Source organism: Meles meles, chromosome 3, assembly GCF_922984935.1.
Source record: "Meles meles chromosome 3, mMelMel3.1 paternal haplotype, whole genome shotgun sequence".
In the NCBI taxonomy this organism is placed as follows: domain Eukaryota; kingdom Metazoa; phylum Chordata; class Mammalia; order Carnivora; family Mustelidae; genus Meles; species Meles meles.
Genome location: NC_060068.1, coordinates 65879304 through 65906175, shown reverse-complemented (window position 1 = coordinate 65906175; position 26872 = coordinate 65879304). Strand labels below are relative to the sequence as shown.

Sequence of the window (26872 nt, the reverse complement as noted above, 5' to 3'; positions counted from 1 at the left end):
ATCAAGTAAAAAGACAGACAATATGGCACTAATGTCAGGAACAAGAGATACAGCTGTTCCAAAGATTCCACCTCTTAATTTACATATTAAAATACTCGGTATCCAAACTCATGATAAAAAACCAATGTGATTGGTCAATCCTAACAAAGGCATTCACTGTATCCATGCTAGACTTGTATAAAAACTTCCTAATAGGCAAAAACTATATAGAACTAAAACTAAGAAAAACCTGGAGCATTCATCTGACAGCTTATCTTCTTTAAGCAGTCAATAAATATTTACTGATGAGCCTCATGGCTTATACTTTCTGTAAGAACTTCTTTTCATCTCTTTTTCTTGCTCTTGTCATTTACTTACCGATGGGTGACCATAAAACTTTTTGTCCAAACAGGAACACTTTTAAAAATGAACACAGCGGGGAGTGGTATCATGGATGATGACTGAGTACGAAGCTCTAGAATCAGTCCCTCCACCAAAACAACTATCAAGCTGGTAAAAACAAAAACAAAAACTTGTTAGAAACAACTATTTCAAAATTCTGGAGTCTAGTTGAACACTTGTAGCATCCAAGGGAGTACTTGATGAAGAAAAGACTAAGTTTTAGTAAATTTTAGCATTACACATAGCAGCTACAATCCATAAGCCCTGCCAAAAGTAACCATGGGGACAACAGCTAAATTCCTGATGCAGCTTTCTGGCATCAGGGCAGACACTAGAGCCCTTCTTCTCTAAAAACGAAAAGTCTGTGTTTGATCTACAACACAGCCCTGGCCATTGATTCAACCCATCAGGTTGCTTTGCTTGCATCACTGAAGGAAGTCACAGAGACATAATACCCTTTGAAATTTTTTTTCCCTTCACTGTATCGAGGTATTTATGGAAATATCTGTCAGGTCAGTGGCTGACCACAGAGGTAACAGAATACAGACTTCGGTGACCACACATGACAAGAAATACAGTCTGCAAAAACAATGTGGAAAAATCAATAAACAAATGAACGAACGACTGCAGGCTTCATCAAGCAACAATAGCAATCCTTGGTGTATAAGAAGAATTTGATTTCAAGAATTACACTACAATATTCAAAATGTCCAAATATCAACAAGAAAATTATAAAGCACACAAATGGAAAAATACTACTCATTCATAGGAAAAAAAGAAATTGACAGAAATCATCCTAAAAAAGCCCAGACACTTAACTTAGTAAGCAAATACTTGAATTTACTACTTTAAATATGCTCAGTGAGCTGAAGAAAGCCATGGACAATGAACCAAAGTAAATTAGGAAAAGTATGTATGAACAAATAAGGAATATCAGCAAAGAGAAATTATTAAGAAGATCAAAGTAGAAATTATGGAGCTAAAAAAGTACAAAAGTTAAAACAAAAATTTCATGAGAGGCACTCAACAGCAAATATAAGGAAGCAAAAGAAAGAATCATCACATCTGAAAACAGAGCAATTATAGTTGCCCAGTCTGGGGAGAAAAATAAAAACAAAGCAAAATGAACAGGGTCTAAGAGACCAATGGGACACCATCAACATATCAATATATACATTATGGGAGTCCCAGGAGAAGAGAAAGAAAAAGAAGCAGAAAAAAAAATTTTGAAGAAATATTGTCCAAAAGCTTCCCAAGTTTGATAAAAGATATGACTATACACATCCAAGGATCTCAACAAACTCTAAGGAGACAAACAAAGAAATCCATACCACATTATTATCAAATTGTGGAAGGACAAAGAATCTTGAAAGCAACAAGAGATAAGCAATTCATCATCTACAAGGCATTCTCAAGAAAAATTAATGGCCTTTTCTTATCAGAAATGATGAAGGCCAAACGACAGGAGGACAATATATTTAAAGAATTGAAAGGGGGAAAAAATGTCAACCAGGAATTCTGTATTCAGCAAAACAATGCTTCAAAAATGAAAAAGAGGGGCGCCTGGGTGGCTCAGTGGTTTAAGCCACTGCCTTCGACTCAGGTCATGATCTCAGGGTCCTGGGATCGAGTCCCGCATCGGGCTCTCTGCTCAGCAGGGAGCCTGCTTCCCTCTCACTCTCTCTGCCTGCCTCTCTGCCTACTTGTGATCTCTCTCTGTCAAATAAATAAATAAAATCTTAAAAAAAAAAATGAAAAAGAAATTACAACATTCCCAGATAAACAAAAGCTAAAGGAATTCACTAGTAGTAGATGTTTTCTGTAAGTAATGCTAATGGAGGTACTTCAGGCTGAAATTAAAGGATACTAGACAGCAAGTTAAATCTATACAAAGAAATAAAGATAACTGATAAAGGTAACTACCTAGGTAAATATAAAACCTGGTATTATTGTTTTATATATAACTCTTTTTATTTCCTGTATCACTTAAAAGACATGCACTAAATAATAATTATAAATCTATGTTAACAGGGACACAATGCATAAAGATGTAATTTGTGACAATAACAACATAAAGGAGAGGATAAAGCTAGAAAGGAATAGAGTTAATGCATGCAACTGAAGCTAGGGGGTATCAATTCAAATAAAATTTTTATAAATTTATGATGTTAACTGTAATTCCCATAGTAGCCACTAAGAAAATAACTAAAACCATACATAAAAATAAATATACTTGAACCAATGTAACACTGTGTGTCAACTATACTCAAATAAAAAAATTTTTAATGAAGAGGGTCTCAAAATGGTATACTAGGAAAAAATCAATCAAACACAAAAGAAGGTAACACTTGAGGAATCTGAGGAACAAAAAAAGACATGACACATAGAAAAACAGCACAATGGCAGAAATAAGTCCTTTATAACAAATAATGAGTATAAAAGTCAAGGGTTAAACTTTTAACCCTGTCAATTAAAAGACAGCTATTCAGCATTATCAACAATAGCCAAACTATGTAAAGAGCCCAAATGTCCATCAACTGGTGAATGGATAAAAGTGTGGTATATATACATGATGGAATATTATTCAACCATCAAAAAGAGTGAGATCATGCCATTCACAACAACATGGACGGAACTAGAGTGTGTTAGGCTAAGTGAAATAAGTCAGTCAGAGAAAGAAAAATACCATATGATTTCACTCATATGTGGAATTTAAGAAACAAAACAGATGAACATATGGTGGGGGAAGAGAAGAGACAAACTATAAGAGATTCTTAGAAATAGAAAACAAACAGGTAAGAGAGGGAAGTGGGGGGAAGGGCTAGATGTGTGATGGGTATAAGGAGGACACTTGATATCATGAGCACATATACAACCGAGTGTTGTATATAAGTGATGAATAACTGAATTCTACTCCTGAAACCAACACGGTACTGTATACTAACTAACTAGAATTTAAATAAAAAATTGAAAAAATAATAGACAACTGTTAGTAGAATGAATTTTTCTTAAATATGACACAACTATAAACTGTATATAAGAGACTCATTTTACACCCAAAAAACACAGGTTGAAACTGAAAGGAAGGAAAAAGTTATTACATGCCAATAGTAAAAAAAAAAAAGGGGAGCCCAGTTCACAATATTAATATGAGACAAATGGATTTTACATCAAAAACTGTTGCAAGAGACAGAGAAAGACATTTTATAGTAATAAAGGGTCAACTCATCACAAAGGTATGACAATTATAAACATCTGTGGTGAGGGTATGGAGAAAAAGAAATCCTGATGCACTGTTCATGGGAATGCAAACTGGTGCAGCATCTATGGAAAACAGTATAGAGGTTTCTCAACAAAATAAAAATAAAATTACCATATGACCCAGTAATTCCACGACTTGGTATTTACCCAAAGAATACAAAACCATTAATTCAAAAAGATATATGCACCCCTATGTTTACTACAGTATTGTTTACAATAGACAAGATATGGAAGAAACCCAAGTGTGCATAGATAGTTGAATGATAAAGAAGATGTGGTGTATATATACCATGGAATATTTGGCCATGAAAAGGAATGAGATTTTGCCATATGCAACAACATGGATAAACCTAGGGGTACAGTGCTAAGTGAAATAACTCAGACGGACAAAAACAAATACTATATAACTTCACCCATATGTGGAATTTCAATAACAAAACAAAAAGAGATGAAAAAAGACTCTTAAATACAGAGCAAAAACGGTGGTTGCTAGGGGGAAGGTGGTTGGGGAGGACTGGTGAAAGGGATAAAGGGTATTAAGAGTACATTTATCGGGGTGCCTGGGTGGATCAGTGGGTTAAAGCCTCTGCCTTCAACTCAGGTCATGATCCTAGGGTCTTGGGATTGAGCCCTACATTGGGCTCTCTGCTCAGCAGGGAGCCTGCTTCCCTTCCTTTCTCTCTGCCTGCCTATCTGCCTACTTGTGATCTCTGTCTGTCAAATAAAAAAACAAAATCTTTTTTAAAAAAAGAGTACATTTATCATGATGAACACTGAGTAATGTATAGAATTGTTGAATCATTATACTGTACACCTGAAACTAATATAATACTATCTTAATTATACTTTAATAAATTTTTTTAATCATAAACATATACACATGAATCAACAAAGTCTCAAAATATATCAGGCAAACACAGTGACATAATTTAAAGGAGAAAGACAGTATATAGTAATAGTTGCAAACTTCAACAGCCCACTTCAATAATGGATAGAACGCATAGACAGAAAATTAGTAAGGAAAGAAAGGACTTGAATAATACTATAAACCCAATGAGACCTAAAAGACATGTACAAAACACTCTATCCACCAATGGCAGAATATCTATTCTTCTCAAATGCATTGGAACACTCTCTAGAATAAACCATATGTCACACAATAAAACAATTTTAAAATTTAAAAAATAATCAAAATCATTCAAAGTATCTTCTCTGACCAAAATGGAATGAAGCTAGAAATCAATACCAGAAGGAAAACTGGAAAACTCAAACACCTGGACATTAAACAACATACTTTTAAGCAACCAGTAGATCAAATAAGGAATCACTAGGAGACCAAAAAAAAAAGAACAAAAAAAAAAACAAAAAAAAAAAACTCTGAGATAAATGAAAATAAAAATGCAACATACCAGAGCACTGGGTGGCTCAGTTGGTTAAGCCACTGCCTTCAGCTCAGGTCATGATCCCAGGATCCTGGGACTGAGCCCCACATCAGGCTTCTTGCTAAGAGGGGAGCCTGCTTCTCCCCCACCTGCCATTCTCCCTGCCTGTGCTTGTTTTCTCCCTCTCTCTCCATCTCTCCCCGTATCTTTCTCCCCCTGTATGTCAAATAAATAAATAAAAATCTTTAAAAAATAAAAATAAAAAATAAAAAAACACAACATACCAAAACCTATAGGGGGGCAGCAAAAGAAGTGTTCTGTGGAAATTTATGGTTGTAAACACCTCCATTTAAAAAAGACCTCATGTCAACAATCCAATTTCACACCTTAAGGAACTAGAAAAAGAACAAACAAAACCCAAAGCTGAGAGAGGGAAAGAAATAATAAAGATTATATTCAAGAGAAACAAAATAGAGAAGAGAAAAGCAATAGAAGCAATCAATAAAACCAAAGGTCAGTTTTCAAAAACAAAAATCAACAAAAATGAGAAAGCTTTAGCTAAACTAAGAAAAAAATGCAAATAACTGAAATAAGAGATGAAAGGAGGGACATACATTTACTTTTTCAATATTGTTTTGGCTATTGGAAGTCTCCTGCAATTTCATATACATTTGAGGAACTGTAGTTCAACTTTATAGAAATTAAAAGGACTATAAGAAAATACTATGAACAATTTTATACCAAGAAATTAGACAATCCAGATGAAATGTATGAATTCCTAGGAAATTCCAAGACTAACTCAAAAAGTAAAAAATCTCAGTAACAATAGATTGAGTCAGTTAATAACAATAGCCTAACAAAAGAGAAGTCAGGACCATATGGCTTTAGTAGTAAATTCTATCAATCCTGCAGGGAGACCGACGTGGGGCTCGATCCCAGGACCCAGAGATCATGACCTGAGCCAAAGACAGACACCTAACTGACTGAGCCTCCCAGGTGCCCCAACAATAGTCTTTCTTAAACTCTTCCCAAAAAACAGAGAGGGACCTCTTTCTAACACATTTCATAAGGTCTGCATTAACCTGATACCAAAGCCAGACAAAGATACCATAAGAAAACTATAGACCAATATCTCTTAAGAATATATACAAAATTCCTCAACAAAATGCCACCACAAAAGTTCCAAGAGCACATTTTTTCTTTAAAAATTTATTTATTTGAAAGAGATAGAGACAGTGAGAGAGGGAATACAAGCGGGGGAGAGTGGAAAAGGGAGAAGCAGGCTTCCCGCTGAGCAGGGAGCTCAATGCAGGGCTTCATCCCAGGACCCTGGGATCATGACCTAAGCCAAAAGCAGACACTTAATAACTAAGCCACCCAGGCATCCCCCAAGAGCACATTTTTAAAATTATACACCATCAGAGCACCTGGGTGGCTCAGTCATCAGGTCTTGATCTCAGGGTCATGAGTTCAAGCCCCATGTTGGGCTCCATGCTGGGCATGGAGCCTACATAAATTTAAAAAATTTAAAAGATAAAGCATATACACCATCACCAAGCAGGATATAATTCAGGAATGCAATGGCAATTCAATATATGGAAATCAATGTAATGCATACCACACTAACAGAATTTAAAAAAAAAAAAAACAACTGTATGATCACCTCAATACAGGCCCTTTAAAAAAGCATCTGACAAATTTCTAAAGATTCTCATGATAAGAAATTCCCCAAAACTAGGATAAAGGGGAATTTCCTCAACACAGAAAGGGGAATTTTGAAAACCCATAGTTAATATCTTACTTAACTAGTGAAAGAATGAAAGCTTTTCCCCAAAGATCAAGAACAGAACAAAAATGCATGCTTTCACCACTGCTATTCAACATTGTATTGGATATTCTAGCCAGAGCAATTAGTCAAGGAAAAAAAAATAAGATGCATCCAATTTCTGCTTGCAAATCATATGATTCTATATACACAAAATCCCATAGAATCTACATACACACACACACACACACACACACACACACACCTACTAGAGCTAATAGATGAATTCAGTAAAGTTGCAGGGTACAAGATAACACAATTAGTTGTGTTTCCACATGGCAGCAATGAATAATCTGGAAATTAAGAAAACAATTTCATTTCCTATAGCATTCAAAAGAATAAAATACTGGGGAATAAATTTAACCAAGAAAGTGAAATACTTATACATCAAAAACTATAAAGCATTGCTGAAAGAAATTAAAGCTGCCCTAAATAAATGGAAATACATCCCATGTTCACGAACTAGAAAACGGAATATGGTTAAGATAACAACAATCCAGAAAGAGAATGAAATTCCTCAAGTTTATATGGAGCTGCAAGGTACTCTGAGTAGCAAAAACAATATTCAGAAAGTAAAATGCAGCTGGAAAACTCGCATTTTCTAATTTCAAAATGTACCACAAACCTACCCTAACAAAAAGAGTACGGTATTGGCCTAATGACAGAAATAGAGACAAACAGAATAGACTTGAGAGCTAGAAATAAACTCAATCATCTATAACCCACTGATTTTTGACAAAACCTTTCAATAGGGAAAGAACAATTTCCAACAAATGGTAAATAAATAACCACATACAAATAATGAAGTTGGACGTATACCTCACTTCTTATACAAATATTAACTCAAATAAATGGCCTAAATGTAAGAGCTTAAACTATAAAATTACAAGAAAAAAAAAAAAAACAGAGGTGATCTTCATAACCTCAAATTTGGCAACTGATTCACAGATTTCACACCAAAAAATGAGCAGTAAAAGTGAAAGACAAATTGGACTTCATAAAAATTATCATCTTTTTTGTTCATTAAAGAACACTATCAAGAATGCCAAGGGAAAACCTAAAGAATGGAGAAAAATTCTGCAAATCATATATCTGATAAAGGATTAATAATGAAAATATATAAAGAACCCTTATAATTCAACACATAGACAAACAAACCCAAATAAAAAGTGGACAAGGGACCTCACAGTTTCTCCAAAGAAGATATAAAAATAGCCAATAAGCACATGAAAAGATTTTCAGTCTCTCTAGTCACTGAAGAAACACATGATGAAAAAAAACACTTCATATCCACTTAAGATAGCTTTAATCAAAGAATAAATTCATAAAAATGACAAGTGTTGGCAAGGATGTAGAGAAATAGGACCTCTTGTATGTTACTGGTGGGAACGCAAAATGGTTCAACTGCTATGGAAAACAATTTGGCTTTTCCTCAAAAAATTAAACACACAATAGTCACATGGCTTAGAAATCCTGCTTCTAAGTATATACCTAAAAGACATGAAAACAGAATGTACATGAATGTTTATAGTAGAATTATTCCCATTAATGTTTATAGTAGAATTATTCACAACAGTCAAAAGATAAAAAGAGTCCACATGCCAATCAGTGCATAAATGGATAAACAAATTGGGGTATGTTATGCGTTGTGTGTATGTATATTCAGCCATAAAAAGGAATAAAAGAACTGACACATTCTACAACTTGGATGAACCTCAAAAACATTACACTAAATGAAAGAAACCAGACACAAAAGGTCACATATTGTATGGTCTACTTAAATAACTGCTTATAAGTTTCAGTATGGTTTTCTTTAATACTTTAAAACACCATGCATTTTTCAAGTAGTGATATTGTATTTACATGGATTTAATCTACAGTTACCACAGGGTTTCATACAGGAGGCTTTTCTCAGTACTTAATTTCTTCTATTTTAATCTCTTCTCTAATGCTTCGCTTTTGTCTTTTCTTATTAAGAAAAGGAAAAACACAATTATACATCCAAACCTAGCATTAAACTACAGTTATTTTAAAGTGAGAAAATAAAGTCAAGTACATAAGGAAAATGCAAACAGGATGAGGACCTCTCCAAAATTCTAAGATGTGATCCTTTAAAGTATACAATTTCTGTAATGAAATGTAAATGTTTACAGACTTTTCACCAAGGGACAAAACTTAGGTTTGACCAAGACCACATAAGGTAAGAGATGTTACGAATCCTAATGCTTACATTTTCATTCTATTTGGGGGAAAAATGTATTCCTAAAGTTTTTAATCTTTAATATATAAATATTTGTACCATATAAAATTTTATAATAAGGTATAATTGTATATATAAATATGGCTATTACTGGAAATCTAATTTTTTAAAGATTTTATTTATTTATCTGACAGACAGAGATCACAAGTAGGCAGAGAGGCAGGCAGAGAGAGAGAGAGGAGGAAGCAGGCTCCCTGCTGAGCAGAGAGCCCGATGTGGGGCTCGATCCCAGGACCCTGGGATCATGACCCGAGTCAAAGACAGAGGACCCCCTGGACATCTAATTTTTAAGAGAAAATAAATTTATTTCAAAACACTACTTACTCAACTAGTTATGAATTACTTTAGAATGCTCTTCTCAAACAAATTTTCTGAATTTTACAACTTTTTTTTAAGATTTTATTTATTTATTGGACAGTGAGAGACACACAATGAGAGAGGGAACACAAGCAGGGGAAGTGGCAGGCAGAGGGAGAAGCAGGTTTCCCGCTTGAGCAGAGAGTCCAATGCTGGACTCAGTCCCAGGACCCTGGGATCATGACCTGAGCTGAAGGCAGATGCTTAACAACTGAACCACCCAGGCGCCCCTATTTTACAACTTTAAAACCAAGTAAAAAATTACAATAATATATCACCTCACATCTGTCAGAATGGCTAAAATCAACAACACAAGAAACAACATGTGTTGGCAAGGATGTGGAGAAAGGGGAACCCTCTTGCACTGTTGGTGGGAATGCAGACTAGTGCAGCCACTCTGGAAAACAGTATGAAGGTTCCCCAGAAAATTAAAAACGGAACTACCCTATGATCCAGCAATACTACCAGGTATTTACCCAAAGGATACAAACATACAAATTCAAAGGGATACATGCACCCTGATGTTTATAGCAGCATTATCTACAATAGCCAAATTACGGAAACAGTCCCGTGTCCATCAATCGATGCATGGATAAAGAAGATATGGTGTACACACACACACACACACACACACACACACACACACTGGAATATTACTCAGCCATAATAAAGAATGAAATCTTGCCATTTGCAGTGACATGGATGAAGCTAGAGTATTATGGTGAGTGAAGTAAGTCAGAGAAAGACAAATACCACGTGATTTCATTCACATGTGGAATTTAAGAAACAAAATGAACAAGCAAAAGGGGGAAAAAGAGAGAAAAAGAAAAGCAAACCAAGAAACAGACTTTTAACTGTAGAGACCTAATGGTTACCAAAAGGGAGGTGGCTGGAGGAATCGGTTAAATTCGTAACGGGAATTAAAGAGTACACTTGTGATGAGCAACAGGTGATATATAGAAGTATTGAATCACTTTATCATAAACCTGAAACTATAGTACACTGCATGTTAACTAAAATTTAAATTAAAATGTTAAAAAAAAGAATGTTTGGGGGCACTATAAACCAAATACAGCATACATTTCTCAAAATTATTATAGAAGATAAATCGTATTATTGCTAACAACATGGCTATGATCTGAACATTAAAAAATTCAACATCCTCATGCTGAAAAAATGAATTATTTCTCCAAGATTAAGTATCTCTTTTCTAAATATCATTATTAGGTATCATAAAAGTTAATAAAATCAAAGTAAAATACACAAAAAGAAACTTTAAATTCCTTTATTCATTTATAGACAGTAATATGAAATAAACACAAAACTCACATTTTGTATTTATATAAAAAATTAGCAAAGCATTCTGTTTATGTCTTGCTTTGATCAAGCAGGCTTGTCTGTGAAAAAAAAGAAATTGCTGTGTTGTCAATGCTAGCTAAGCCCACCCTATAAATTTTAGAGTCCAGGAAAATATATTTTTGCGAAAAGTCTATTCAACCAGAAAAGCAGAATTGGGAACATGGAATGTCTTGGTCTTTATAGGAAAAAGGCCCATTGTTGTCAAAATTGTTCTTATTCAAGCACTTCTGCTGCTTTCCCTTCTTTCTCTACTATGTCTTTCTACTTTGACTATATAAAAATAGTACAGCATCCTCTTAATATATGCATTATATTTAAAAGAAACATGTTGGAGCACTCAGGTGGCTCAGTGGGTTAAGCGTTTGCCTTCAGCTTAGGTCATGATCCCAGAGTCCTGGAATCAAGCCCCAGCCACAGGCTCACTGATCAGTGGGGAGTCTGCTTTTCCCTCGGCCTCTGCCCTTCTCCCCTCCCCCTAAATAAAATCTTTAAATAAAGATAAACATATTTGCTACATTCATTTGTTCATGAGTTGAAAATGGAAATATAACTTGTTTTTTTTTTTTTAAGATTTTATTAATTTGAGAGAAAGAGAGAGTGCAGGCAGAAGGAGGGGGAGTGGCAAAGAGAGAAGGAGAAGCAGGCTCTACATTGAGCAGGGAGCCCAGTACCTAGGGATCATGACCTGAGCTGAAAGCAGATGCTTAACCCACTGAGCCACCCAGGTGTCCCTGAAAGGTTTTTTTTTTAATGTCTTTCTGGCTTTGTCATATAAATAACTGTTCCCAGGCACTCTTAAAAGTTACATACCGTGATTTTCGTGATACTCTTCTTTTTGTATTAAGTGAGTATTCATCTTAGGTTTCTCAAAGCACAACAACTTTTCTCCTGATTTTGATCCCTTTTATAAGGATTCAAGATCCCTAGATGCATGACAAAGAGACAGTCACTTCCTTGCCAGAAAAAGAAGGATATGCAGTATGCATGTACATAGGTCAGTTTCTAAGTGTTTGCTTTAGTTAGCTTCCTCTTTACTGTGAATACACATAGCTTCATTAAATGGTGCCAATTTTTAGTAAGGCAGCTTACACACAGAAAAAATTACATGAGAAGAAACCCAATGACTCTGAAATATTCTGTCCAAATTAGTGTACTTCTAAAATGTAGCCCTTTCCTAAATTTTTGTAATATATTCAGTACTTTTTTGAAAGATAAAATTCTTCCACATGTTTCAGTGATTGATAGTAGTCATTACCACAGACTGATAGATATCAGGTAACTCAAAACCAAGTTTTTTGGTTGAGTTTCTATTAATCCAATGTGTAGGACATATATGAAAAATGCTGAAGCAGGAAGCAACATGGATAGCAATGGAGTTATGACGCTATCTGTTTAGGTTGCTGGGTGAAACGCCATTCTCATCACCAGAGCTGTAATTAAAACTCTGGCTGCCTGAAACCAAATATAAGGTTGTGTCCTCTTCACAGAGCTGTCAATCTTTCAACTACCCAGTTTACAGGTTCTGAGAAAAGACATACTCCTATTTTAAATATGTGACTCAAAGATACTGCTTTGGTAAATTTAATTAGATGGAAAATGGAAATTTTTTTCTTCATTCCACATCACTATGGAACAGTGACAACTACAAGACTTTGGATTGTTATCTTGTTGAATCATTTTTACTTATTAGTTGGTGTGTGTTTTATTGTCCCCACATACAAATTCATATTCAAATGTATATACTACACTCAAATACATTTAATGTAATACATATTTATAAATCTAAGTTGATAAAACCTTGATACAAATGACATAATTATATGAAGAAAATGAAAACAAATGCCAAGACTGAAATACCAAAAAAAAAAGGTTAAGATTCTTATTAGCTCTCTCACATTCCTCATGTTTTCACTAAACATGTCAGCAAATGTATACACTGCATGATTTCGTATAATTTGAATCAAGGGTCAGTTAGAAAACATTGCACTTTTATATTTGCTGATCAGTGCACAGGTTTAAATACTATAGGCATTTTTCCACTGGATTTTCTAAGCATTCTTTTTAAAAAGAATTGAAGAAGTATTATGATTTAAAGTTTCTTTACAAATAAGTCTTACAACAACAACAACCAAAAAAAAAAAAAAAACCCATAAGGATAATATCTTTTAAAATACCCTGAAAGTTAACTTTCCTTAGAGCCACTTAAAGTAGTCTAAAGAAAGATTTAAGTCTTTCTTGCATTATTTTTCACTCTGGTTAAAACATTATACATAATAGGAGTTAAAAGCTAACAAAAACAGGAATGAAATTACTATTATTTTTATCACAAGAAACTCAAAAATGGCCGAAACAATTTTTCCAATACTTTTGCAAAATTCCTACGTCTAGTCAAAGTTCTAATTAAATATGTCATCCCCAAAGGAGAATTTCTCTGAAAGCTACAAACCTCTTTAAGCAATCCGAATGACTAGTACATTTATTTTTTTCCAATTTTTTTTGACTAGTACATTTCTAAGCTGTTCACTGCATATTAATATTGCCTCTGTATTTTAATTTGCAAAAATGTACAGCAAAATATCTAGGTGAATGTATGAAATAGAAAAGTTCCTCTGTGGCATTCCAATATCTGATACAGTTTTGTTTTGTTTTTTTTTTTTTTTGTCTTTTTTTTTTTTAGATTTATTTATTTGACAGAGATTACAAGTAGGCAGAGAGGCAGGCAGAGAGGCAGGCAGAGAGAGAGAGAGGAGGAAGCAGGCTCCCAGCCAAGCAGAGAGCCCGATGCGGGGCTCGATCCCAGGACCCTGGGATCATGACCTGAGCCGAAGGCAGAGGCTTTAACCCGCTGAGCCACCCAGGTGCCCCTATCTGATACAGTTTTAATGAAACACCTGCACTGCAAATAAAGGAACATAAAAGAAAGCAACAAGGAGGACACAAGTTAGAGCACAAGTGAAACAAAGACATAAAATCAAACAGGAATGAATGTCATTGGATAAAGCCTCTTTAATGACTTTAAAAATGACCTGAATCAAGAATCTGCACTTGAGCACAAATTATACTTAGGTAATTTCTTTCTATTTTACTAAAACATTTTTTTTAAAGATTTTTTATTTATTTATTTGACAGAGAGAGACCACAAGTAGGCAGAGAGGCAGGCAGAGAGAGAGAGAGAGGGAAGCAGGCTCCCTGCTGAGCAGAGAGCCTGACGCGGGACTCGATCCCAGGACCCTGAGATCATGACCTGAGCTGAAGGCAGCGGCTTAACCCACTGAGCCACCCAGGCACCCCACTAAAAACAATTTATATTCACCATAATGTTGCAAAAAAGCTTATGACTTCATTTATTGCCCTTTGGAAAAAAGCACTAAGATTAGTTGACCTGGATTCTCAACAAAGATTTTTCTTTAGAGAGAGATGAAGAAAGAGGAAAACAAGTAAGAGAGAGAAGAGAAAAAGGAAGAGAATGTACTAAAAAGCACCTATAATAAAGATTAATAATCTTTTCAGGCAAGGAAAAGGGGGTAAGGCTTGGTAGGAAATGCCATAATGTTAGTCATAAGATATGCTGTAAAAATTTGTTTCATATTTGTGAATTGTGCTTGTTATTCCTTCAGCCAGTTAGTTACAAAAAAGGGATGACAGACATGAGTGACAGGAAATAAATGCTGTCGATCTACTTCTGGGAACATGACAAAGTGAATTTCTCCTGCTCCAAACACACACACACACACACACACACACACACAATGGTGGAAAAAATAGAACCAAAAAAATTAATACATAGCTCAGAAATGTCCAGGCTCCAAAAAACAGAGAGAACTCAAAGCCAGAGTTAACAAGAGTCAAAGCTGAGAGCATGACAACTTAGAAAAGTACAGAGTAGAAACAGTGTAAGTAAGAGCCAGTACCTGAGGCTTTAAGGTCCATATGTAGTGACAGAATACATGGTATGGGGCCCACCCAAGTAGGGGTTAGAATGAAATAACTGGGATACCGTAGTAAAAAGTTCAGATAATTAAAAGACTGCTTACTCAATAAAAAAGAGTATTAAAAACAAAAACAAAATCTCTGCTCACAAGCCCAGAAGAGAAGCAAGGAAGCTGGCTCTCTGCCAAAAGCTCTATGTAGGAAAAAAGTTTCCCATGAAAGAGCAAAATCTGAAGATGGGTTTGAGGTCTAAATTTACGTTACACACATGATACAGTAATCCCATGCCAGATAAAGAACAGATCCTAATAAGGAATTTTTACATACTATTATGGTATGATATCCAGTAAATATTAAATGAAAAAAGCTAGGTGCTGAACAGTGTGAATAGTATGCATGTATTTATCTAACAAAGGAAACAAATACATAGACACATACATTTAGTTCCGTTTAAAAAAAAAAAGATATAAATCAAAAGCTAACTGAATTATTCATCTGTGGGAAAGAAAAAAGAGGGCAGAAGGAAGGAGAGAAGCCACATTTTCCAAATTTATCTTATTTTCTAGACTTTTAATATGAAATTGTAAATATCTGATTAATTATAAAAAACTGAACCAAAAATTTTAAAAGTGCTCCCCCAAATTTCAAAGTAAAATCAAACAAACTAATCCATGTTTCAAGTCAAAAAACTAATCCATGTAGGGGCGCCTGGGTGGCTCAGTGGGTTAAGCCGCTGCCTTCGGCTCAGGTCATGATCTCAGGGTCCTGGGATCGAGTCCCGCATCGGGGTCTCTGCTCAGCAGTGAGCCTGCTTCCTCTCTCTCTCTCTGCCTGCCTCTCTGTCTACTTGTGATCTCTCTCTCTCTGTCAAATAAATAAATAAATAAAATCTTAAAAAAAAAAAAAAAAAAAAACTAATCCATGTATCAAGTCAATGGTTTTAATAAACACATAGGGGGCGCCTGGATGGCTCAGTGGGTTAGGCCTCTGCCGTCAGCTCAGGTTATGATCTCAGGGTCCTGGGATGGAGCCCCACATCAGGATCTCTACTCAGCAGGGAGTCTGCTTCCCCCTCTCTCTCTGCCTGCCTCTCTGCCTACTTGTGCTCTCTCTCTCTGTCAAATAAATAAATAAATAAAATTAAAAATAAAATAAACACATAAAAAACAATTTTTTTAAAGATTTTATTTATTTACCTGACAGACAGAAACCACAAGTAGGCAGAGAGGCAGGCAGAGAGAGAGAGAGAGAGGAGGAAGCAGGCTCCCCATCGAGCAGGGAACCCGAAGCGGGGCTCGATCCCAGGACCCCAGGATCATGACCTGAGCTGAAGGCAGAGGCTCTAACCCACTGAGCCACCCAGGCACCCCAAAAACAATTATTTGAGTGACTGAAAAACAGAGTAATCTGATTACGAATCATCAGTGGGATATACAACAAAAACCAAAAGAACTACAATGATGTTGTAAACTATTTCAGTAACTATATTATTGGTAATGGCGTTGGTGTTGGTATACTGATAATAATATACCAAGAACAATTAATTATATTAAGGCCACCAGGAACCAACATTTTCAACATAAAAGAAAAAACTACAAGTACAAAATGAAGAAAAGTTAAAAACGCTTGTATTCCCAAATTTGAAATGGAAATATGAGGATCTACCTGTGAAGCATTTTTCTTAAAAAGTTGTATTTCCTAGGGGCACCTGGGTGGCTCAGTGGGTTAAAGCCTCTGCCTTTCGCTCGGGTCATGATCCCGGGGTCCTGGGATCGAGCCCCGCATCGGGCTCTCTGCTTGGCGGGGAGCCTGCTTCCTCCTCTTCTCTCTCTCTGCCTGCCTCTCTCCCTGCTTGTGATCTCGTCTGTCAAATAAATAAAATCTTTAAAAAAAAAAAAAAAAAAAGTTGTATTTCCTAGATGTTCATATTTCCACTAAAAAGGCCTAGAAATGGTGACAAGTCCAGACCACTCAGCACCCCCATCATCTAAACTGTGGTCTCTAAAAATAATTTTTGCACTAAAAGGAGCTAGAGTAGAAACTGATCCCAGTTCTAATGTAGAAAACAGACAATATGAGCCTGAAATATCTTGCTGTACCAGAAGATAAAAAAGTTATCAAAAGCTGATAGTGTCGTATCCAAAGGGCTCAGTATGTAACTTAAAGAGATGGCAAAAGATGGGACAATCTTGGGGAAAAGATAATACCAGTGGGTTAAAATAGTAAATGTGTTAAAAATCCATATGTTCATGGCAATATTAAAAAATGAATATTCATAATTGCTTTTGCAGGATGCCAGAGAACCAACTCAGTATTCTTTTTTTTTTTTTTTTAAGATTTTATTTATTTATTTGACAGACAGAGTGAGAGAGCACACAAGCAAGGGGAGTGGCAGGCGGAGGTAGAGGGAGAAGCAAACTCCCTGCAGAGCAGGCGAAGCCCGATAGGGGACTCAATCCCAGGACTCTGGGACCATGACCTGAGCTGAAAGCAGTGGCCCAACCAACTGAGCCACCCAGGTGCCCCCAACTTCATATTCTGAAAACTAGTAAATAAAAGGGAAAAAAATCATGCATTTTTTCCTGTCCTTTCTTCATTAACTGTACCTCAGAAAAACTAAACAGTTGATGAGGACAATTATATATGAAAAAGAAAGTTAAATTTTACAACTCTGAATGGCAGGATGAATCTGGGCAGTGATCACCAACAAATGCTAAAATCATTAGGCAAAGAGGAACTAAAATTAGCAGAGAGGAACTTAATGTATAGATTAGGCTGACAATACCTGAAACTACTTATCAATCTTAACATCACACACACAAAAAGAGCAACCACATGTTATATGCTTCCTAGTGTGATACAAAAGAATGTATACAATACTACCTATGAAATATTCTTGCCAAAAAAAAAAAAAAATCAAGCCTGAGTAAGCCTCTAGATCTAAGTACACCTGGTTTACAGGGAAATGACACAGAGTAACACATTTAATGACACTTCAGAAACAATTAACAAAATCCTGAATGTAGATGTACAAAAAGGAGTAACATAGCAAGATTGAAACTGCTATCCTTAAAAAAGTCTGTTTGCAAGACTGGCCTTTGGCTGGTGTCCGGGAATTTGTATTTCAGCAGAGTTTCCACCAATCCCAGAACTGCTCAGTGTGCCTACCCTGTTTGTACAGTGGACATTGTGGTTTATGCTTGACATGTGCTCTCCTTCTACAAGTCTAGAATTTTGGTACATGCCAGGCAAAAGATGCCTACAAAACCAGCCTCCGATAAAAACCCTGGGCACTGAATCTCTAATGAGCTTTCCTTTTAAATATTTCACGTAATTGTCACAACTCATTCCTGAGGGAATTAAGTATAAACTATAACTGCACAAGGAAAAGACTCATGCCTGGATTCCTCCAGACTTTGCCCTATTCGCCTTTCCCCTCTCTTGATACTACCTTGTATCCTTTTGCTATAATAAACCACAACCTAGAGTATAACTATATGCTGGATCCTATAAGTCCTCCTAATGAATCAATGAGCCTGGGGGTGGTCTTCAGAATCCCCAACACAAAGGGAAAATTTACAGATTAATAAACTGATTTGTTCAATAAATTGCACAAGAAAAAAAAGGTCTAAAAATCTATAAAGAAATTTAACAGTAAATGTTTAATTACAGTATTTTGTTTCAGTTCCTGGGACTAAAGATGGAAAACACTAACTAAAAATTTTTTAATTTATGATTCAAAAAACCATAAAACTTTTAAAAAGAAATTTAAATAAACTTCCAAATAATTACACAAGTCTGTGGCACTTATACCCTTTAAGTCATTCAAATTAAAAATTTCACTAAGACTTTTGGGACATTCTGTATAAATAACTAAAATCTGACTCAAGAAGAATATTGAAAACCTGAATATATTCAAAAGCATCAAAAAATTAAATCAGCAGCCAAATATCTATCTACAAGAAAGCATCAGGCCAAGTCTGTTGTTTATAGACAAGTATTACCAAATCTTAAAAAAAAAAAAAAGATAAGCCTTATTTTAAATAAGATATTCCAAAGAATAGAAAAAAATAGAGATAGCTCTTCAGCCCATTTTATAAAGCCAGTGTAATCTTAATGCCCAAAATGACAAAAACTGTGTCAGAAAACACAACAGGACATTCAAATTTACTAACATCAATACAAGAAATTCTACACAAAATATAAGCAAATTTAGGGGCACCTGGGTGGCTCAGAGCGTTAAAGTCTCTGCCTTCAGCTCAGGTCATGATCCCAGGGTCCTGGGATTGAGCCCCGCATCGGGCTCTCTGCTTAGCAGGGAGCCTGCTTTCCCCCTCTCTATCTCTGCCTGCCTCTCTGCCTACTTGTGATCTCTGTTTGTCAAATAAATAAATAAAATCTTTTTTTAAAAAAAATATATAAACAAATTTAATTAATTTAATAAACAAGTTTGTCTATATGTCTACATACCTCATTTACATATCTATATATGTATACACACATAATACATAAACATATCTATACAAACTACATCATGATCAAGTAAGGCTTACCCCAAGAACTCAATGATTATTTTTTTTCCCTTTTTATTTATTTTTTCAGCGTAACAGTATTCATTCTTTTTGCACAACACCCAGTGCTCCATGCAAAACGTGCCCTCCCCATCACCCACCACCTGTTCCCCCAACCTCCCACCCCTGACCCTTCAAAACCCTCAGGTTGTTTTTCAGAGTCCATAGTCTCTTATGGTTCGCCTCCCCTCCCCAATGTCCATAGCCCGCTCCCCCTCTCCCAATCCCACCTCCCCCCAGCAACCCCCAGTTTGTTTTGTGAGATTAAGAGTCATTTATGGTTTGTCTCCCTCCCAATCCCATCTTGTTTCATTTATTCTTCTCAATGATTATTTAATTTAATTTGCCACAACATATAAAAGAAAACTCATATTATCTTTCAAAAAGATGCAGGAAAAAAATTCAACATCTATTTGTCACCTTTTATTAAGAATCTCTTAGCAAGTTAAGAATACAAGGAAATCCCCCTAACCTGATATTTAATGGGAAACTTTTTAAAACATTTACTTTAAAGTTATAAACAAAGTGAAAATGTTTGTTACTGCATACTGCTTGTATTCAACCCTTCTTAAGTACAGGAAACTCTAACCAATTTTAAAAGTTTTAAAAGCATAAGGACTGAAAAAAAAATAGTCATTATTTTCAGATAACATTATTCCATAAAAGATCCCAGAGATTCTACAAATTGCCAAAACTAATAAGAGAGTTCAAAAGGGTTATTGGATACAAGATCAATATAAAAATAATTAATAGAATGAAATCTTGCCATTTACAACGATGTGAATGGAACTAGAGGGTATCATGCTTAGTGAAATGAGTCAATCGGAGAAAGACAACTATCATATGATCTCCCTGATATGAGGAAGTAGAGATGCAACATGGGGGGTTAGGGGGGTAGGAGAAGAATAAATGAAACAAGTTGGGATTGGGAGGGAGACAAACCGTAAGTGACTCTTAATCTCACAAAACAAACTGAGGGTTGCTGGGGGGAGGAGGGTTGGGAGATGGGGAGTGGGGTAATGGACATTGGGGAGGGTATGTGCTATGGTGAGTGCTGTGAAATGTGTAAACCTGGCGGTTCACAGACCTGTACGCCTGGGGATAAAAATACATTACATGTTTATAAAAAAATAAAAAATAAATAAATAATTTTTAAAAAATAATAGAATTCCTACATACAAACAATAACCAAGTAGAAATGTAATAGAAGATCCCATTTGCTAGAAACAAAATCATAATGTACCTAAAAGTATGTCTAATAAAATCAGATTAAGACCCCTATAAAGGAAATTATAAAACTTTATTGTGAGGCATAAATGGAAACACAAATGAACAGGAAGATGTACTATGTTGGTAGACAGGAATACTAAGTTTCATGAAAATGTCTATTTGTACTAAATTAACTCTATTAATTCAATTCCAAAACCCCATAAAGGTTGTTAACAGTACCAGACAATAGGACCTTATAATTCACTTGTGAGGGAAGATACTCTAAATAGAACAATCGTCAATAACATGGACAAGGTGGCAAGACTTACTTTAAACAGCCTTCATTACATTATAAAGCACTTATAATTCAGATGATATAAGATAAACAAAGATAAACAAATCAACCCACAAAATGGAGAACCCAGAAACAAATGCATCTATATACGACAATTTGATGAATGAAAAAGCTGTCAATACAAATCAATGGGAAAAGGAAAAATTATTTTAAAAAATGATCCTGAGAAAATTACTTACACATATGGGAAAAAATTTAGATCACTGGCTCACAAAATAAATCCCAGGTGATTTTAAAACCTAAATCTAGAAAGCAAAATTATAACATTTTTAGGGGAAAAAGCAGTAAATTAGCCATATGGGATCAACTAAGGAAAAGCTTGTTTCAACGAGATACAAAAAAGTACAAGCATCAACGTAAAAGGCTAAAACTTTTTACACAGTAAGTTTTAAAACTTCTATATATCAAGACACCATAAACAAAGGGAAAAGACAAGATACAAAATGGGACAAATTTATAATGCATACAAACAAAAATGAATTTTTATAAAGAACTTCTAAATCAAAAGGAAAACAACAATAACGAAAAGGAAATAGAAATAGGCAATTCACAGAAAAGAAATCCCAAATGGCCAATAAACATACGAAAGGTTGCTCATCCTCACTAAATGTTAGGTAAATGCAAATTAAAACAAAATAACATTTGACATTATATATAGTACATAGTCTAAGTATCACCAAGTATGTAAAGAAAAGGAAATCTTACATACTGCTGGTTGAGGCATAAACTGATATAGCTACTTTAGCAAATGATTTGGCCATATCATGTAAAGTTGATAATGATTACAACCAAGAAATGCATACCCTAAAGAAATTTTCACACATACGTGTAAAGAAACGTATGCTCGCTGCAGCATTATTTTAACAATTAAAAACTGGAAATGATCTAAATGTCCATAAATCCCTGTGTCACTATAGACAAATATGAAAAACACAACACTAAGTGAAAAAAATGTGCTCCAGAATATGAATATAAATATGAATAGTATATCATTCGTATGAAATTTAAAACATGCAAACAATGGTTTATATGTGAACTTTTCCGCAATGATGAAGATGTTCTATATCTGCACCATGCAATACAGAAGGCTAAGCCACACATGGATATTAAACAGTTGTAATGTGGCTAGTGTTCCGAGAAACTGAATGTATTTTAATTGATTTAAATTTAAAGAGTCAATGTGGCTGGTAGCTACCATATTGGCAAAATGGGTCTATATGATTTATGGGTACATACATGCATGGAAATATAAAAACTTGGAGGAAGAATACACACCAACTCAGGATAGTGGTTACTCCTAAAGAAGTGAGGTGGGTGGGAATGGAATGTGACAGTCTCTGGGACCTTTCATTGCTTTAAAACACTAAAACATATAAAACAAATATGTCAAAATACTATTTGTTAAAATTGACTAATCTGTTTATTCGGTATGTTTGAAATATTTTCCAATTTACTTTTTCTAATATTTCCTATTTCAAATGTTTCATTTTCATTTCTTTGAAGTATTTATTAATTTAAATTTTTGAATAACTTTTTGAAAGTAAACCATGTTTAAATCTTTATAATATCTATAGATCTAAACCCATGTGATCAACTCTCATACATACAGTCTCAATGAATATATATATATAATATTGAGAAAAGCAGACAACACAGCAAAAATGGTGACACAACATTCTTGCCTAGTTTCTAACTTGATTTTTACAAGTAATTTTCAAAGGTCCAAAATGAAATTTCAAAAATGTGTTACTTTATTTAGATTCTAAATATACCAAATGGAAATGACCATGTGTTTATCTTGTAGATTAATTAGAAGTATTAAAAGTATATTAAATAAAATAGCGAAAATATCACTGGACCAGGGGTTGAGGCAGTTCATATTAACTTTCTAATACCAGTTTGTATTAACTTTCTCCATTCTATTCACCAAATTTCTCATTTGTACAGGATGACTCAGAGAATCTCTGCATTCACTATCAACTTTTTTAAGATGGGAACTTTTCATTGAGTTTCATTTCTCCTTTTATATACATACTTAATAAGTTGTTTAGAATAATTACTCCTTTGTATCAAACCTGCACACCTGAAAGCCAAATTCCTTTACTGCTGTCTCATTGTCCACCAAATAAATGGAAAAACAGAGGATTAAATATATGATCAGCTGGACAGTGATGCATGGCTCTCAAAGAACCTCATTTTTGAAAGCTGGAAGCTCTCCTAAAAGGTTCTAAATTTTCTTGTGGATAACACAAGATCTTCAACAGAATGTGATTCTCTATATAAACTGCATCTTTGCTCACATAAATGTTTTTAATTCATAAAAATGTAAAATTTATACATAGTTCTAATGAATATTTATGCCTCATTTTACAAAAATATTGAAGATCCTATTAAGAAAGGCAAATACAATTACTCACATGTGTAACATTAACCTGAGATCTCAATCTGTTCAATAATCTACCCACGTCATCGTGCATCCAAGGAATGTGGAAGAATTGGGTCTCCTTCACTATTCATGCATACAATTTTTAGTTACATCATAAAGTGTGTTACAGAAACATCCAGAGCAAAGAAGAGAAGTTTAACTGTTTATGATCTGTTCTGAGTAAGCAGCATGACTATGATTAAATGGTGAGACTTTGAAGTTAAGTTATTTTGGATGGTCATATAAAAAGCAGGAAATGGTGGTAATCATCTCTTACTTTCCAATTCATTTTGTGGCAAAATTATTAAGACACTTCTGATTTCTATTGCCTTTCATAAGATATGTATAGAGCTTAACAAATACTCCTGAAATTAACTTCCCAACCTTGATGCGGGGCAGGCAGTATTAATGATTACAACCAAGAAATGCATACCCTAAAAATAGCATAGGGGAAAATTCAAGCTTGCAGTACAACCGAAAATTAGGGAACAGAATACCCACTACTCAAAGACGGGGGGAGCACGTTATGGTTCATTAATCCTAATTATAATAGTTAACCGTCACGGAGACCACCATAAACCAGGAGTTAACAGATAAGATTACCATGTGTTTGAATATAAAATTACAATGTAGTTTGAAACATTCAACTTCCTTTCATATTCTATTATATAGTCAAAGCCATGATAACATTGCTGGTTGTTAAATACAGGGCTACTTAAAGGAACACTTTTTTTAAGGCCAAGGATTGAAAGAGAAGAGAGGAAAAAGTATTTCAACTTGATATTTCTAGTAACATCTAATATTAAGTATTCTATACCAAATAGCAAACGTGCAAAAATTGGTTACTTTTTGAAAAATCTAAATTAAAAATTGCCAAACAAGACAGGAGAAAAATGAGCATAAGGGTACTACCCTCATAATTAAAATATAAAACTCAAAGACACACATTTTTCTTCTTCCAGTTTCCAACCTACCAAGTAATTTTTACCTCCCGGTACCCATTAAACAATGAAATTTATTTGGGAGTTCTATGAGTAATGAAGTGAGAGGTACTGTCATAAAATCTGGCCAATTTCCCTGCAACTTGGGAAACACTGAGAGCATATAAACGAGATTATTTGTAAATTACCTGCCATTCACTAATCAGTAAGAACTTAAATGTTACTAAAATATCTCTTTTATTCCATTTAAGCACAGGAAATATTTTAGTTGGGGCTTCTTGAGCCTGATATCTTGAATTAAACATGGAAACAGATCAACTAACATTATATAACAGTATAACTAGCAATCAAAAATGCTAAGTAATTAATTTAAGGAATTTTAAGCTTAGAGTTAAGCTGTGATCAAAAAAATAAAAATATTTTATAAAACAAAATATTTTTAGTTTTTCAAATTTAAGTTCTGAATTCAAACAACAATATGATTAGCTCATGTAACAAAGCAAAACTGAAAATTTAAAGTAAAACTAATGACTTCTCTTTATAAAGTTAAATTTCAAAAAGTAAAAACATCAATGAAAAAATAATATAAATTCTTAATGCCTACATTAATATCTTAGGAAAAGAATTTTTGGCTACCTTTCTGAAGTTGTATTTTCCTACATTTCAAGGCAAAGAAACAGCATGCACAGAAAGTGACACATGTAAAGAGATAATAATTTAGTATACGGATTTACTCCACCAATTGCAAGCATATAAAATAAAACCATGAGGTTTTACTCTGATGGTCCAGTTTTTATATTTAACATAACTTTTATAAACTATTTTATATTTAATTCCTTATTACTTCAAAATTGTTTAAGTATACCTTACCAGTGGAAAATTACTTTCATCTATAATTTTATAAAAACTCTCATCACTAGAAGTCTGTAATATATAAGATAAACATAATAATGTTATTGATTATATAGGGTAATTTCCCACTTCTTTTTATCATTCAAACATATACTTATTACTTTTTCTATTTCTCTCAACTGTTGTCTCTTACAAAACCACATACCTCTCCTTAGTATGGATAAGTGTTTTAATTTAATTCTGAATGATTTGATTAATGTTCATGTTCTCCCCTAGATTATAATTTACTCCTGATTTATTCTCAGCATCTGCCACACTGTCTTAGAGCAAGTGATCAATAAGTATGTGTTAATGAATGAACAATAGTAAGAACAAAAGACTGACTGTTCCTTTCACTTTTAGAAAATCTCTTCTGTTTGCTATTGGGCCTCAAAACTTGGTGACTGACTGTGAACATAACACCAGAAGACAATCCTCAAACTGCAGCTGTACATCTAAGAAATATACCATTTTTATCTCTTTTGTATACCAATTTTGTCTCTTCAATGTATAAATTTAAGGTAATAAGCTGAAAATGGAATGCATCCTTTTTTTAAAAAAAAAATTTTATTTATTTATTTACTTATTTATTTATTTACTTATTTATTTGACTGACAAAGATCACAAGTAGGCGGAGGGTTGGGGGAGGAGGCAGCCTCCCTGCTGAGCAGAGAGCCCAATGCGGGGCTTGATGCGGGGCTCAAAGCGGGGCTCGAAGCGGGGCTCAATCCCAGGACCCTGGGATCACGACCTGAGCCGAAGGCAGAGTACTTTAACCCACTGAGCCACCCAGGGGCCCCTGGAATGCATCATTCATTATCTGGGTATATCTGGGTATATATATATAGGATATATATATAGGATATATACCTATATTCAGTATAGATTTTGAAGATCTGTTGAAATGGCTCATAATATGAACAGAGACCAATAATCATGCAATCAACAAAGTGACAGCCAACTTTTCATAATTAATGTAGTCAAATATTGCAGCCAGGACAATTAACTTGTACCTGGCACAAAAAAAACAACACAAAAATGAATGAATAAGTGAAGTTTTCTCCTCAAAAGGAATTATCTCTTCACATGCCTGTTGCAGTACTTTGGTTCACCCAGACACAATATACATATGCATTACATGTAAATACACTGCACCTAACTACATAGACACTCAAATTATTCTCAAACATGGTGTGGAGGTAAACAAAAAATCAAAAGACTACAAGATTCTAGAGCTGAAATCAATTTCAAATATAAAAATATACATGACCTAAAACCTATATCTTATATTAAACTTCTCTCTAATCCTCTATTGACAATAGACAAAAAAAAAAAAAATATGCCTTTCTGGAGTATTCTCCCCTACCTAATAAAGATTATAATTATTATCTCTCATATAAATGTTAGTAAACAGAAATAATAACAACTTGATTTTTCCTTTTTCCTTTATACCCCTTCTCATTCTAAAAGTATTTTAAGTGTTATACCTAACAGCACTTTACAACTTAAAGGCATTTTCACATAAATTCTCACTTAAGTTAGATAGTAACCCTATATATGGGTTAGTATTACTAGCCCTATTTTGCAAACGAGGACACCAAGGGCAAAAGAAGTTAAATGAGTTGTCAAAGACACAAAACTAGTAAGTAGAAAAGCCAGGACTGTAACCCAGATGTTCTGACTCCAATCTTTCACTGGACTGCAAACAGTAACAAAAAGTTAGAG

The 26872-nt window shown here is 34.5% G+C and overlaps 1 long non-coding RNA gene across 3 annotated transcripts in view; it reads right to left on the bottom strand.

Annotated features, from left to right (window-relative positions):
- Positions 1-26872, bottom strand: part of LOC123938766 — a 208658-nt gene that overhangs the window by 114925 nt on the left and 66861 nt on the right. For all 3 annotated transcript variants that reach the window (XR_006817770.1, XR_006817768.1, XR_006817769.1), the window contains exon 4: positions 358-489. This is a non-coding gene — a long non-coding RNA (uncharacterized LOC123938766). The remainder of the gene's footprint in view (positions 1-357; positions 490-26872) is intronic.